Source organism: Rana temporaria, chromosome 3 (genome assembly GCF_905171775.1).
Source record: "Rana temporaria chromosome 3, aRanTem1.1, whole genome shotgun sequence".
NCBI lineage: Eukaryota > Metazoa > Chordata > Amphibia > Anura > Ranidae > Rana > Rana temporaria.
In genome coordinates, this window is record NC_053491.1 from 6,216,406 (window position 1) to 6,231,123 (window position 14,718).

A 14,718-nucleotide genomic window follows, 5' to 3' on the forward strand; every position below is an offset into this window, starting at 1 on the left:
GCACTGCGTCCCTCTCTGTCCTCAGTGTCCCTCCCTGTCCTCCTCGCACTGCGTCCCTCTCTGTCCTTAGTGTCCCTCCCTGTCCTCCTCGCACTGCGTCCCTCTCTGTCCTCAGTGTCCCTCCCTGTCCTCCTCGCACTGCGTCCCTCTCTGTCCTCAGTGTCCCTCACTGTCCTCACACTGCGTCCCTCTCTGTCCTCAGTGTCCCTCACTGTCCTCACACTGCGTCCCTCTCTGTCCTCAGTGTCCCTCCCTGTCCTCTTCGCACTGCGTCCCTCTCTGTCCTCAGTGTCCCTCCCTGTCCTCCTCGCACCGCGTCCCTCTCTGTCCTCAGTGTCCCTCCCTGTCCTCCTCACACTGCGTCCCTCTCTGTCCTCAGTGTCCCTCCCTGTCCTCCTCGCACTGCGTCCCTCTCTGTCCTCAGTGTCCCTCACTGTCCTCCTCGCACTGCGTCCCTCTCTGTCCTCAGTGTCCCTCCCCGTCCTCCTCGCACTGCGTCCCTCTCTGTCCTCAGTGTCCCTCCCTGTCCTCCTCGCACTGCGTCCCTCTCTGTCCTCAGTGTCCCTCCCCGTCCTCCTCGCACTGCGTCCCTCTCTGTCCTCAGTGTCCCTCCCTGTCCTCCTCACACTGCGTCCCTCTCTGTCCTCAGTGTCCCTCCCTGTCCTCCTCGCACTGCGTCCCTCTCTGTCCTCAGTGTCCCTCCCTGTCCTCCTCGCACTGCGTCCCTCTCTGTCCTCAGTGTCCCTCCCTGTCCTCCTCGCACTGCGTCCCTCTCTGTCCTCAGTGTCCCTCCCTGTCCTCCTCGCACTGCGTCCCTCTCTGTCCTCAGTGTCCCTCCCTGTCCTCCTCGCACTGCGTCCCTCTCTGTCCTCAGTGTCCCTCCCTGTCCTCTCACTGCGTCCCTCTCTGTCCTCAGTGTCCCTCCCTGTCCTCCTCACACTGCGTCCCTCTCTGTCCTCAGTGTCCCTCCCTGTCCTCCTCACACTGCGTCCCTCTCTGTCCTCAGTGTCCCTCCCTGTCCTCCTCGCACTGCGTCCCTCTCTGTCCTCAGTGTCCCTCCCTGTCCTCTTCGCACTGCGTCCCTCTCTGTCCTCAGTGTCCCTCCCTGTCCTCCTCACACTGCGTCCCTCTCTGTCCTCAGTGTCCCTCCCTGTCCTCTTCGCACTGCGTCCCTCTCTGTCCTCAGTGTCCCTCCCTGTCCTCCTCGCACCGCGTCCCTCTCTGTCCTCAGTGTCCCTCCCTGTCCTCCTCACACTGCGTCCCTCTCTGTCCTCAGTGTCCCTCCCTGTCCTCCTCGCACTGCGTCCCTCTCTGTCCTCAGTGTCCCTCACTGTCCTCCTCGCACTGCGTCCCTCTCTGTCCTCAGTGTCCCTCCCCGTCCTCCTCGCACTGCGTCCCTCTCTGTCCTCAGTGTCCCTCCCTGTCCTCCTCGCACTGCGTCCCTCTCTGTCCTCAGTGTCCCTCCCCGTCCTCCTCGCACTGCGTCCCTCTCTGTCCTCAGTGTCCCTCACTGTCCTCCTCACACTGCGTCCCTCTCTGTCCTCAGTGTCCCTCCCCGTCCTCCTCGCACTGCGTCCCTCTCTGTCCTCAGTGTCCCTCCCTGTCCTCCTCGCACTGCGTCCCTCTCTGTCCTCAGTGTCCCTCCCTGTCCTCCTCGCACTGCGTCCCTCTCTGTCCTCAGTGTCCCTCCCCGTCCTCCTCGCACTGCGTCCCTCTCTGTCCTCAGTGTCCCTCCCTGTCCTCCTCGCACTGCGTCCCTCTCTGTCCTCAGTGTCCCTCCCTGTCCTCTCACTGCGTCCCTCTCTGTCCTCAGTGTCCCTCCCTGTCCTCCTCACACTGCGTCCCTCTCTGTCCTCAGTGTCCCTCCCTGTCCTCCTCACACTGCGTCCCTCTCTGTCCTCAGTGTCCCTCCCTGTCCTCCTCGCACTGCGTCCCTCTCTGTCCTCAGTGTCCCTCCCTGTCCTCTTCGCACTGCGTCCCTCTCTGTCCTCAGTGTCCCTCCCTGTCCTCCTCGCACTGCGTCCCTCTCTGTCCTCAGTGTCCCTCCCTGTCCTCCTCGCACTGCGTCCCTCTCTGTCCTCAGTGTCCCTCCCTGTCCTCTCACTGCGTCCCTCTCTGTCCTCAGTGTCCCTCCCTGTCCTCCTCACACTGCGTCCCTCTCTGTCCTCAGTGTCCCTCCCTGTCCTCCTCACACTGCGTCCCTCTCTGTCCTCAGTGTCCCTCCCTGTCCTCCTCGCACTGCGTCCCTCTCTGTCCTCAGTGTCCCTCCCTGTCCTCTTCGCACTGCGTCCCTCTCTGTCCTCAGTGTCCCTCCCTGTCCTCCTCACACTGCGTCCCTCTCTGTCCTCAGTGTCCCTCCCTGTCCTCTTCGCACTGCGTCCCTCTCTGTCCTCAGTGTCCCTCCCTGTCCTCCTCGCACCGCGTCCCTCTCTGTCCTCAGTGTCCCTCCCTGTCCTCCTCACACTGCGTCCCTCTCTGTCCTCAGTGTCCCTCCCTGTCCTCCTCGCACTGCGTCCCTCTCTGTCCTCAGTGTCCCTCACTGTCCTCCTCGCACTGCGTCCCTCTCTGTCCTCAGTGTCCCTCCCTGTCCTCCTCGCACTGCGTCCCTCTCTGTCCTCAGTGTCCCTCCCTGTCCTCCTCGCACTGCGTCCCTCTCTGTCCTCAGTGTCCCTCCCCGTCCTCCTCGCACTGCGTCCCTCTCTGTCCTCAGTGTCCCTCACTGTCCTCCTCACACTGCGTCCCTCTCTGTCCTCAGTGTCCCTCCCCGTCCTCCTCGCACTGCGTCCCTCTCTGTCCTCAGTGTCCCTCCCTGTCCTCCTCGCACTGCGTCCCTCTCTGTCCTCAGTGTCCCTCCCTGTCCTCCTCGCACTGCGTCCCTCTCTGTCCTCAGTGTCCCTCCCTGTCCTCCTCGCACTGCGTCCCTCTCTGTCCTCAGTGTCCCTCCCTGTCCTCCTCGCACTGCGTCCCTCTCTGTCCTCAGTGTCCCTCCCTGTCCTCCTCGCACTGCGTCCCTCTCTGTCCTCAGTGTCCCTCCCTGTCCTCTCACTGCGTCCCTCTCTGTCCTCAGTGTCCCTCCCTGTCCTCCTCACACTGCGTCCCTCTCTGTCCTCAGTGTCCCTCCCTGTCCTCCTCACACTGCGTCCCTCTCTGTCCTCAGTGTCCCTCCCTGTCCTCCTCGCACTGCGTCCCTCTCTGTCCTCAGTGTCCCTCCCTGTCCTCTTCGCACTGCGTCCCTCTCTGTCCTCAGTGTCCCTCCCTGTCCTCCTCACACTGCGTCCCTCTCTGTCCTCAGTGTCCCTCCCTGTCCTCTTCGCACTGCGTCCCTCTCTGTCCTCAGTGTCCCTCCCTGTCCTCCTCACACTGCGTCCCTCTCTGTCCTCAGTGTCCCTCCCTGTCCTCTTCGCACTGTGTCCCTCTCTGTCCTCAGTGTCCCTCCCTGTCCTCCTCGCACCGCGTCCCTCTCTGTCCTCAGTGTCCCTCCCTGTCCTCCTCACACTGCGTCCCTCTCTGTCCTCAGTGTCCCTCCCTGTCCTCCTCACACTGCGTCCCTCTCTGTCCTCAGTGTCCCTCCCTGTCCTCCTCGCACTGCGTCCCTCTCTGTCCTCAGTGTCCCTCACTGTCCTCCTCGCACTGCGTCCCTCTCTGTCCTCAGTGTCCCTCCCCGTCCTCCTCGCACTGCGTCCCTCTCTGTCCTCAGTGTCCCTCCCTGTCCTCCTCGCACTGCGTCCCTCTCTGTCCTCAGTGTCCCTCCCCGTCCTCCTCGCACTGCGTCCCTCTCTGTCCTCAGTGTCCCTCACTGTCCTCCTCACACTGCGTCCCTCTCTGTCCTCAGTGTCCCTCCCCGTCCTCCTCGCACTGCGTCCCTCTCTGTCCTCAGTGTCCCTCCCTGTCCTCCTCGCACTGCGTCCCTCTCTGTCCTCAGTGTCCCTCCCTGTCCTCCTCGCACTGCGTCCCTCTCTGTCCTCAGTGTCCCTCCCTGTCCTCCTCGCACTGCGTCCCTCTCTGTCCTCAGTGTCCCTCCCTGTCCTCCTCGCACTGCGTCCCTCTCTGTCCTCAGTGTCCCTCCCTGTCCTCTCACTGCGTCCCTCTCTGTCCTCAGTGTCCCTCCCTGTCCCTGGTTATCTGATGTTTTGACAGGGGCGCAGTTTCAGTGCTTGCCATAGGCACCATTTTCTCTAGATACGCCTCTGGTTGCATGCGATTCTTTGCAGTGCGATGTGAGCCCCTTCGGTACTTGGTATCGGCGACTACTTGACCCGAAAGCATTAAATGATATCGGGGTCTGGGATTTTGCAGATGACACCAATCTATGCAGGGGAATAACGTTCCTTACAGGACGTCTCCAATTTACAAGCCGACCTCAATGGCCCGGATTCAGGTAGAATTTGCCCCTTTTTTACGGAGGCACAAGGCAGCGTTTTTGCCCTGCGCCCCCGCAAATTTACTGCGCTGCGCGCGATTCACGGAGCAGTGGCTCCGTAAATTGCGTGTGCGCTCTTTAAAATTGTCCTGCGTAAGGGCGCCTAATGTAAATGATCCCGTAGGGGGCGGGAATCATTTAAATTAGGCGCGCTCCCGCGCCGAGCGTAGAGCGCATGCTCCGTCGGGAAACTTTCCCGACGTGCATTGCGGCAAAATGACGTCGCAAGGACGTCATTTGCTTCCAAGTGAACGTGAATGGCGTCCAGCGCCATTCACGAATCACTTACGCAAACGACGTGAAATTCAAATTTCACGACGCGGGAACGGTGGGTATACTTTAGCATTGGCTGCGCCTACTATTAGAAGGGGCAGCCTTACGCTAAAGGCGCCGTATGAAAACTCCGTAACTTGCGTACGCAGGGCCCGCGCAACATTGTGAATCGGTGTTAGTATGCAATTTGCATACTATACGCTGAGCACAATGGGAACGCCACCTAGCGGCCATCGCAAGAATGCAGCCTAATATCTGCGTGGCATAAGAGCCTTATGCCACGCAGATTTTAGGCTGCAGTCGGCGTTACGATGTTCCTGAATCAGGAGCATTCGTAACGCCGGAGCAAGTAAGCAATTGCGCTGCGTAACTATGGTTACGCAGGCGCAATTGCTCTCTGAATCCGGGCCAATGCTCTGTCTAATTGGGCAACTAGGTGGCCAATGAGGGTTGCCACATAGGCAGCCACCAAAAATAAAAAAGGCCCTAAAAAAATAAAATAAGGCCCTTTAAGTGCACTGTGTTGGGGCGCCGGACACAGTGCACTATGGGAATCACGTGACGTCTATGCAATCACGTAAATGCAGACGAGACGCTTCATTTGACCTGCCTTGTGGCGCAATGCAGTGCAGTGCGCCGGAATACTCCCTCCCTTGGTGTTATTACGGGTGCCTTGTTTTTGATTGGCACTGCCCTCGGACATGAGCGGTGCTTTCCCCCGCGGCGTTGCGTCGTCACTTCCAGTTTCTCTGTGCCAGTGATAAACCGGGAATTGACATCAGCAGCGCCGTAGAACACACGGCCCGAGTGGAGCTTTTTTTTTTTATTCAGAATCCGATTCCCAAATTTGTAAGACAGCTCACAGCCCGGCCTTCCTCCTCTCTACACTGGCACCTCCACCCCAGCCTGGAGCACGGGCAGCTATGGTTGGAGGCAGTGCCGGGACAAGGCCATCCAGCGCCCAGGGAAAAGATGCCAACATGCAGCCCCGCTTTTCCTTAGGGTCAGGGTGCCCCCCATCCCTGCAATAAACCATTGCGCCCGGCCCAGGGCAGCCGTCCCTCCTGCCCACCCCTTGTGCCGGCCCTGGTTGGCAGGCTAGCCTTGCAGGACGTCCCTGAGCTGCCGGACATGAAGAAGGGGGGGGGGGGGGGGGCAGGGTGCTGGACATGAAGAAGAAGGGGGACGGGATGATGGACAGTCCAGATTTAGGACTCCCCCTCCAAGTCCTTGTCCCAGCAACTGGCTCCTCAGCCCAGCAACAGCAGATAAGCCCTCTGATCAGGAGGTGTCCGGGCAGACAGTGCGGGTGGTGATGAGTACAGTCCTGTGGGCTGTCACATAAGAGCCCAGGGCCGCCATTAGGGGGGTACAGGCAGTACACCTGTAAGGGGCCCGGAGGCACCCAGAGCCCCAGATGGCAACCCCCTTTTTTTTATTTATTTTTTATAAAAAAAAAAAAAATTTTAATATATTTTTATTTTATTTTTTATTAAAGGGCCAATTTTTTTTCTTTTCTTTTTTTTAGAGGTCCGGAGGTCCCCAGGGGCCCGGAGGCACCCAGAGCCCCAGATGGCAACCCCCTTTTTTTTATTTGTTTTTTTTATAAAAAAAAAATATATTTTTTTAATATATTTTTATTTTATTTTTTTATTAAAGGGCCAATTTTTTTTTTCTTTTTTTTTTTTAGAGGTCCGGAGGTCCCCAGGGGCCCGGAGGCACCCAGAGCCCCAGATGGCAACCCCCTTTTTTTTATTTATTTTTTATAAAAAAAAAAAATTTTTTTTAATATATTTTTATTTTATTTTTTTATTAGAGGGACAATTTTTTTTTTCTTTTTTTTTTTTAAAGGTCCGGAGGTCCCCAGGGGCCCGGAGGCACCCAGGGCCCCAGATGGCAACCCCCTTTTTTTTATTTATTTTTTATAAAAAAAAATATTTTTTTTTAATATATTTTTATTTTATTTTTTATTAAAGGGCCAATTTTTTTTTTCTTTTCTTTTTTTTAGAGGTCCGGAGGTTCCCAGGGGCCTGGAGGCCCCCAGATGGCAACCTCCCTTTTTTTAATATTTTTTTTATATATTTTTATTTTATTTTTTATTAAAGGGACAATTTTATTTTTTAGCGGTCCGGAGGTCCCCAAGGGCCCCAAGGGTTTCTAAAGGATTTTTTTTTATATATATTTTTTATTTCTTTTTTTTCTTTTTATTAAAGGGCCCAGAGGTCCCCAGGGCCCCGGATGGCTACCCCCCCCCCCTTTTTTTTAAATATATTTTTCTTTATTTCTTCTTTTCTTTGTAAAGGCCCCCCCCGCTTCTCAATTCGCGGCAGCCCCTCCCCCCCACTTCTCAATTTCAAGCGGCAGCACCCCCCCAGTTTTCTGCTCCAGGGGGCCCATGCCTGAAGCTGTGTAAGGGGCCCCATAATTCCAGCCCTGTAAGAGCCTGTATAGATATAACCTCAAGGACTCTAGGGGGCACAAGGTGTTCCATCATTGATGATGTGATCATTGGTGATCAGTAATGGGATGGTGATTAGCCATGATCAGTGATGTATTGATAATCATTGATGCAATGTGATGATTAGTATTTAGTAAATATACAGTGGGCGAGGGATGTGCAGCAGCAGGCGAGCAGGGGAGCACGGGCGGGGATTTACGTGTCGAATATGCAAATGACCTACATACGCCGTTTCACGAACGTACTTGCGCCCGTCGCAGTAAGCTACGCCGTTTACGTCCGGCGTAAGTTTACCCCTCATAAAGCAGGGGTAAGTCATGTTAGGGTATGGGCGCGGGAACAGCCGTCGTATTTTACGCCGTTTGCGTATGTCGTACGTGAATGGGGCTGGGCGTAAGTTACGTTCACGTCTGAAGCATTGAGCCGGCGTATGTTAGGGAGCATTTGCGACGTGATTCTGAGCATGCGCCGTTCGGCCATGAATTTACATGGGGTCACGCTTCATTAAAATACAACACGCCCACTGCCTGGCTACTCTGAATTGCGCGGGCTTACGCTGCTCCTATTTACGTTACGCCGGCGTACATATGGGAGCGAGTGCTTTGTGAATACAGTACTCGCCTCTCAATGTTTCGTCGGCGTAGCGCATAGGAAATGCGTTCCGCCCGCACAAAGATACGCCAATGTATCTGAATCGCGGCCATTATCTCCGCAGCATCGTGGGAACCACATAATAAATGTGTTTACCATCAATCTCTGGACATAAAACAAAACGTCGGACTAAACACAAAACACGGCCATAAAAATGACGATTTAATATTCACTTGTCCCGGGTGCCGTGATCACCACTTGGCAGGAAAAATACTTTTCTGTTCCAATGTTCTGCTCTGAAAGCTTCTCCATGTTTCTCCATGTGCGCTCCGACACCGCGAGACGCTCAATCCATGGATTTGCATCCCGTAGGTGACCCCCCCACACAGGGCCGCCATCAGGGGGGTACAGGCAGTACACCTGTAAGGGGCCCGGATGGCAACCCCCTTTAAAAAAAAAGATGGCAACCCCCCCTTTTTTTTTATATATATATATATTTTTTTGTTTATATTTTTTTTTTTTTTTTATTAAAGGTTTTTTTTTAGAGGTCCCCAGGGGCCCAGATGGAACCCCCCCCCCCTTTTTTTATTTATTTTTTATAAAAAAAAAAAAAAAAATTTAATATTTTTTTTTTTATTATTAAAGGGTCAGCTTCTTTTTTTTTTAGAGGTCCCCAGGGGCCCAGATGGCAACCCCCCCTTTTTTTTATTTATTTTTTATGAAAAAAAATATATATTTTTTTAATATTTTTTTATTTTATTTTTTATTAAAGGGTCAGCTTCTTTTTTTTTAGAGGTCCCCAGGGGCCCAGATGGCAACCCCCCCTTTTTTTTATTTATTTTTATAAATTATTTTTTTTTTTTAATATTTTTTTATTTTATTTTTTATTAAAGGGTCAGCTTCTTTTTTTTTTTTAGAGGTCCCCAAGGGCCCAGATGGCAACCCCCCCTTTTTTTTATTTATTTTTATACATTTTTTTTTTTTTTTAATACTTTTTTATTTTATTTTTTATTAAAGGGTCAGCTTCTTTTTTTTTTTTTTAGAGGTCCCCAGGGGCCCAGATGGCAACCCCCCCTTTTTTTTATTTATTTTTATAATTTTTTTTTTTTTTTTAATACTTTTTTATTTTATTTTTTATTAAAGGGTCAGCTTCTTTTTTTTTTTTTTAGAGGTCCCCAGGGGCCCAGATGGCACCCCCCCCCCCCCCTTTTTTTATTTATTTTTTATATAAAAAAAAATTTAACATTTTTTTATTTTATTTTTTATTAAAGGGTCAGCTTCTTTTTTTTTTTTTTTTTTAGAGGTCCCCAAGGGCCCAGATGGCAACCCCCCCTTTTTTTTATTTATTTTTATAATTTTTTTTTTTTTTTTTAATATTTTTTTATTTTATTTTTTATTAAAGGGTCAGCTTCTTCTTTCTTTTTTTAGAGGTCCCGAGGGGCCCAGATGGCAACCCCCCCTTTTTTTTTTTTTTTTTTTTATAAAAAAAAATGTTTTTTTAATATTTTTTTATTTTATCTTTTATTAAAGGGTCAGCTTCTATTTTTTTTTAGAGGTCCTCAGGGGCCCAGATGGCAACCCCCCCACTTTTTTTCTATTTATTTTTTATATATAAAAAAATATATATATTTTTTATTAAAGGGCCAAATTCTTTTCTTTTCTATTTTTTATATATTTTTTTATTTCTTTTATATTATATATATATTGGCCCAAATTCACAGACATCGGCGCATATATATATGCGGGCGTAGCGTATCTAATATAGCGCTATGCCGACGCAGCGCACAGAGGCAAGCACAGTATTCACAAAGCACTCGCCCCCAAATCTACGCTGGGCTTCCTCGGCGTAAGCTGGCGTAGGTGGAAGTGGGCGTGAGCCATGCTAATGAGGTGTGACTCCATGCTAATGATGGGCCGAGTGACAGACAAGTACTTAAAAAGAACGGCGCATGCGCCTTCCCGTGGACGCATCCCAGTGCGCATGCTCAGAATCACGTCCGAACTACTCCATAAGATGCGTCGAATCACTGCCTACGTCGTGAACGTAACCTACGCCCAGCCCTATTCACGTCCTACGTAAACGACGTAAAATACGACGGCTGTTCCCTGGTCCATACCTTAGAATGATTTGCGCCTCATAGATGGGGAATAACTATACGCCGGACTTAAGCCTTACGCAAACCGCGTATATTATGCGCCGGGCGCAACTACGTTCGTGAATCGACGTATCTCCCTCATTTGCATGTTTGCAATGAGGCGCCCAGCGTAAATATGCGCCCACTATACGCCGGCGTAGGAAAGTTACGTTGGTTGTAGGAAGCCTATTTTCAGGCGTATCTAGTTCTGTGGGCACGGCGCACAGATACGACGGCGCATAGTTACACTTACGCGGCGTATCTCGAGATACGTCTGCGTAAGTGCTTTGTGAATCCGGGCCATTATATATATATATATATATATATATATATAATTATTATTATTATTTGTATTATTATTATAGGCCCCAGAGGTCCCCAGATGGCTACCCCCCCCCCTTTTTTTATATATATTTTTCTGTATTTCTTCTTTTTTTGTAAAGGGCCCCCCGCTTCTCAACTTCAGGCGGCAGGGACATGGTAGGGGTTGGGCGGGGCAACTGGTGGCGAGTACGCCTTGAGGCCTGGCTAGTAGCTCAGGGCTTGAAATTTTGAGCCCTGTTATAAACTATTAATAATTAAAATGTTTTTTTTTTGTTTGCTTTGTTCAATAATATTTTTACACCTTTCACACTGAAAAAAAAGTGCAAAAATTAAATTAAAAATCTTTACTTTGTAAATAACGTTTCAATGCTTTGTACCACGGCTGACCGCTGAAGTGTAAACAAAACAGTTGCGATACGTATCGGTAATTGATATCGGCGAGTACTAAAAAAAAAAAGTATTGGTACTCATGGTAAAAAAAAAAAAAGGATCGGTGAATCCCGAGTGAGAATAGAACCGCGGACTTGGAATCGGCGGCCCGAGCCAAGGGTAGAGCTAAAAAAGTATGGAAACCATTCCCCCGCTATCAGGAATTAGGGGGCCCCTTACACAGCTTTGGCATTGGCCCCCTGGAGCAGAGGAACCGGGGGGGGGGGGTGCTGCCGCCTGAAATTAAGAACCGGGGGGGGGGGGGCATGGCCTTTGCAAAAAAATAAGAAATAAAGAAAAATATATATAAAAAAAGGGGGGTAGCCATCTGGGGACCTCTGGGCCCTATAATAATAATAATATATATTTTTATATATTTATATATATATATATATATATATATATATATATATATATATATATATATATATATATATATATATATATACAAAATAAAAGAAATAAAAAAATATAAAAAATTGAAAAGAAAAGAATTTGGCCCTTTAATAAAAAATAAAATAAAAAAATATTAAAAAAATATATTTTTTTAATAAAAAATAAATAGAAAAAAAGGGGGGGGTTGTCATCCAGGGCCCTGGGGATCTCCGGGCCCCTGGGGACCTCCGGGTCTCTAAAAAAATAAAAATAAAAGAATTTGGCCCTTTAATAAAAAATAAAATAAAAAAATATAAAAAAAATATGTTTTTTCAAAAATAAATAAAAAAAAGGGGGGGTTGCCATCCGGGCCCCTGTGGACCTCTGGACCTCTAAAAAGAAAAAGAATTTGGCCCTTTAATAAAAATAAAATAAAAAAATATAAAAAAAATATATTTTGTTTTATTAAAAAATAATAAAAAAAAGCCATCCGGGCCCCTGTGGACCTCCGGACCTCTAAAAAAAAAGAAAAAAAAAGAATTTGGCCCTTTAATAAAAAAATATTTAAAAAATATATTTAAAAAAAAAAGGGGGGGGGGGGGGTTGCCATCCGGGCCCCTGTGGACCTCCGGACGTCAAAAATAAATAAAAAATAAGAATTTGGCCCTTTAATAAAAAAGAAAAAAAATATATAAAAAAAAATATATGTTTTTTTAAAAATAAATAAAAAAAAGGGGGGGTTGCCATCTGGGCCCCTGGGGACCTCCGGGCCCCTTACAGGTGTACTGCCTCTACCCCCCTGATGACGCCCCTGCCCTTAAAAGCTGAATTCTTTTACCTGGCCTGGAGATCCAGCCTCTCCTTCAATAGAATGAGAACGGGTTGGATTGACTTTCCCACATCCTTGTGTGGGAGGATAATGTTTCTAAAAATAACAAAAGAGGGTCATCAACAGCAAAAACATAAATAAATAGGCTCAGTCCCGAAAATTGTAATGCGTTTCTACGGCCTCTATCTTTGTGTTCTGACCTCTAGTTGACCTCCCTATGATGAGTGTCTATCGCATGGCCCGTCTGCTCAGCATCACCGCCGTCTTAGATTGCTTGTCAAACATGGATTTCCTTCAGATGGTTTTTAGTATTGAGAATCGCACAGCGCCGCACGTTGAGGACGGAGATTCCCATTAAACACAGGTACAGTAAATCTCCGCTAAGCCTGAAGGTCAGGGCCCCGTCGCCCCCGAAGCGGTCCCTTCCCACGAACAAGAGGAACTCGCTGGATTCCCTGGTGTTCCCACCGCTTTCTGTCAGTGAGTCACTATAGAATGTTTGGAGCGCGTCGCTGTGTTTATAAAATGCACAGATGGAACTGCGACTTAAATCCCCGGTATAGCTTACCCCCCCCCCCCCCCCGAGCAAATCCCCGCTGTGCCGCATTTATCCCGCTTTATCCCACTTTATCCCGCAGGCCTTTTCGCTGTTGGCAATAAAAAAATCTTGATGGTTTTCCAGATCCCGTGAATGTCGTCATGTAGATCTGGGAGGAAGACGCACGAAGTCCGGGGGGGGGGAAGAAGAGTCATTAGAAGACGCATGGCCAAAACAAACATTCGCTTCCACGTGTTGGGTTTTCAATTCATTAATATTCCGCTAATTATATTGTGTGCTGGAGCAGAAAACACACATTTCGTGTTATAAATGCTTCCCAGCTCTACAGTGTCACTATTTCATCCAGTGGCGGCTGATACTCAAAATTTTTGTGGGGGCGCAAACAAACGAAAAAAAAAACAAAAACACAATTGCAGCCTCACTGTGCCCATCAAATGCCGCCACTGTGCCCATCAAATGCAGCCACTGTGCCATCAATTGTCGCCACTGTGCCATGCGTTCAAATGCCGCCACTGTGCCCATCAAATGCAGCCACTGTGCCCATCAAATGCAGCCACTGTGCCATCAATTGTCGCCAGTGTGCCATGCGTTAAAATGCAGCCACTGTGCCATGCACGCAGCCACTGTGCCATCATTTATCACCACTGTGCCCCTCAATTGTCACCACTGTGCCATGCCATCAAACGCAGCCACTGTGCCATCAATTGTCACCACTGTGCCATGCCATCAAACGCAGCCACTGTGCCATCAATTATCACCACTGTGCCATGCCATCAAACGCAGCCACTGTGCCATCAATTGTCACCACTGTGCCCATTAATTGTCACCACTGTGCCATCAATTGTTACCACTGTGCCATGCCATCAATTGTTACCACTGTGCCCTTTAATTGTCACCACTGTGCCCTTTAATTGTCGCCACTGTGCCCATCAAATGCAGCCACTGTGCCCATCAAATGCAGCCACTGTTCCATGCGTTCAAATGCAGCCACTGTGCCATGCACGCAGCCACTGTGCCATCATTTATCACCACTGTGCCCCTCAATTGTCACCACTGTGCCATGCCATCAAACGCAGCCACTGTGCCATCAATTGTCACCACTGTGCCATGCCATCAAACACAGCCTCTGTGCCATCAATTGTCACCACTGTGCCCATTAATTGTCACCACTGTGCCATCAATTGTTACCACTGTGCCATGCCATCAATTGTTACCACTGTGCCCTTTAATTGTAAAAAAAATAGAGCGACAATTTTGAAAAAAAAGCAATATTTTTTTACTTTTTGCTATAATAAATATCCCCAAAAATCTATAACATTTTTTTTCCTCAGTTTAGGCCGATATGTATTCTTCTACATATTTTTAGTAAATAGTGGGGGCAAGGGCCTCTTCCCGAAAACCCTGGCTGGTGGTTGTCGGACAAGGGCCTCTTCCCGAAAACCCTGGCCGGTTATTGTCGGGGCAAGGGCCTCTTCCCAAAAACCCTGGCTGGTGGTTGTCGGACAAGGGCCTCTTCCCGAAAACACTGGCCGGTTATTGTCGGGGCAAGGGCCTCTTCCCAAAAACCCTGGCCGGTGGTTGTCGGGACAAGGGCCTCTTCCCAAAAAACCTAGCCGGTGGTTGTCGGGACAAGGGCCTCTTCCCGAAAACCCTGGCCGGTGGTTGTCGAGGCAAGGGCCTTTTCCCGAAAACCCTGGCTGGTGGTTGTCGGGCAAGGGCCTCTTCCCAAAAACCCTGGCTGGTGGTTGTCGGACAAGGGCCTCTTCCCGAAAACCCTGGCCGGTTATTGTCGGGGCAAGGGCCTCTTCCCAAAAACCCAGGCCGGTGGTTGTCGGGACAAGGGCCTCTTCCCAAAAAACCCTAGCTGGTGGTTGTCGGGACAAGGGCCTCTTCCCGAAAACCCTGGCCGGTGGTTGTCGGGGCAAGGGCCTCTTCCCGAAAACCCTGGCCGAGGGTTGTCGGGACAATGGCCTCTTCCCGAAAACCCTGGCTGGTGGTTGTCGGGGGGAAGGGCCTCTTCCAGAAAACCCTGGCCGGTGGTTGTCGGGATCATGCGGGCAGGGGGGGCTTATCTAAATCTGGGGGGCCCCCTTTAACAAATGTGAAAGGGTGACTTTAAAGTTAAACGTTCTTGAATGCTGGAAAAAATTAAGAAAGTCATTTTCGCAACTTCTTTTTTTCTGCTGAATTTGTTCCAACTTGTGTAACTTTTTTTTTAGTTAACTTCAAACATTAACTTACAGCGCGATTACAATAAGCGAGAGCGGAGAAGACAAGCCCGGGCTCCATTGTCTTGTTTGTTCCCGAGTGACAGCGGCGTTTGCT